The following is a 1,772-nucleotide window of genomic DNA, read 5'->3' on the forward strand; positions in this document are numbered from 1 at the left end:
GTTCAGGAAATGTCCAACTGGCATTTGTATTTCTTGCAAGTATGTTAAGAAACGGGTGGTGACCCTGTGTTGGAAACAGCCCCTTCGCGGGGCTCAGGTGGCTAGAATTTCCTGGGGTTTTCGGTTTGTGTGAGGCGGCTGCAGAGGAAGGATCGGGTCTTCTGCTGGTACCGATCTCCCACTGTATCAATTGTCTAAACCAGTGGTCGGCACACTGCGGCTCGCGAGCCACATGCGGCTCTTTGGCCCCTTGAGTGTGGCCACGAAGTTTCAATCGCACTGTACGTGCGCGCCCGCACGTGGTATTTTGTGGAAGAGCCACACTCCAGGGGCCGCAGTGTGCCAACCACTTGTCTAAACAGTCCGAGAGTCAGGAAGCAAATCTCCAGATTCGCCAGCAGCTACCCTGAAACAGAGACTGACCAGGGTTAACATCTTTTGGTAGCTACTCTCTGAGCGCAAAATTCTTCCAAAACTGAGAAAAGCCAGTGTGATCTGATTTTCTTAGTAATGAGTCTTTGGTTTTGTAATTGTATAAACCTATAAGTCTACAGGTTTGTACTAACCACCCCCTCCCTCTGCTTATCGGGGTGTGGATACATTGTTTTATCCCCCAGTTTTAAATATATATATTTTAAAATATATATTTTTTAAATATATATTTTATTTAAAATATATTTTTTTTATTGATTTTTTACAGAGAGGAAGGGAAAAGGATAGAGAGTCAGAAACATCAATGAGAGAGAAACATCAACCAACTGCCTTCTGCACACCCCCCACCGGGGATGTGCTTGCAACCAAGGTACATGTCCTTGACTGGAATCGAACCTGGGACCTTTCAGTCCGCAGGCCGACGCTCTATCCACTGAGCCAAACCAGTCAGGGCAGTGTCTCGCCTTCTTTAAACACAGAGGCTCCGGTGGTGCCCCTGTTCTCTGACTTAGAATCCCTCGCAGGGGGTGGGCACTTGGGTTCGCGTCACATGCTGTGCCTGTGCCGAGAGACCATGTGTCCCAGTGTCTGGCTGATTGGCATGAAGCACTTCTGACAGCCTTAGCCTGTAGCTGTGTTGAAGCCACAAAGTCTTATTTTTCCAACCCTGAGTGGTGACATGGACAGTTTGCCAAAGTTCTCTGGTATTGCTAGTTTAGCAAGACTCCCACGTGTCATCTGGGTCCCCTTTATGGCCAAATCACTCCTCAGAGTAGGGAAACTTGTCCCTCAACCCCAGCCCCCGCCCCCCGCCCCCCCGGCCACCGTGAAGCCCTGAGAACCGACATGCACACATAGAAGGCAGGAGTTCTAGAAGCACATCATTGTTGCTGCTTCCGCAACAAGGACTTCTTGGGCGTAGATAAGAAATGTGGTTGGAAACGTGACCTCCAGCAAATCGATACTTAGCCGCTGAGATGAGCACCATCATCACTTCTACCAAAGAAGGCTCGCCTTGTCCTAACTGCTCCCCACCCCTCCCAAGCAATCTAGAATAGGTGGTAAAATTTCTTAAGACCATCAGGGTTTGGTCAGAGGAGCTGCAGTGCCTGAGGCAGCCCGTGCAACTGGCCAGGTCTCCTAATTACCGACCAGTGGCTCGAGCCTGGTACCTGCAGTACAGGAGTTTCACCTCCCACCCAGGACTCCAGTACATAACTGTGCCTTTGATCTAGCAGGCGGGGGCAGGAGGGAAGGGGGGGGGAAGTGCCCCCCACGAAATCACACCTACTCTACAGTAAGAATAAAATGCCACCCACCTGGGACTTGGTAATTTCTCC

Source organism: Myotis myotis, unplaced genomic scaffold (genome assembly GCF_014108235.1).
Source record: "Myotis myotis isolate mMyoMyo1 unplaced genomic scaffold, mMyoMyo1.p scaffold_m19_p_2, whole genome shotgun sequence".
NCBI classification, from domain to species: Eukaryota; Metazoa; Chordata; class Mammalia; order Chiroptera; family Vespertilionidae; genus Myotis; species Myotis myotis.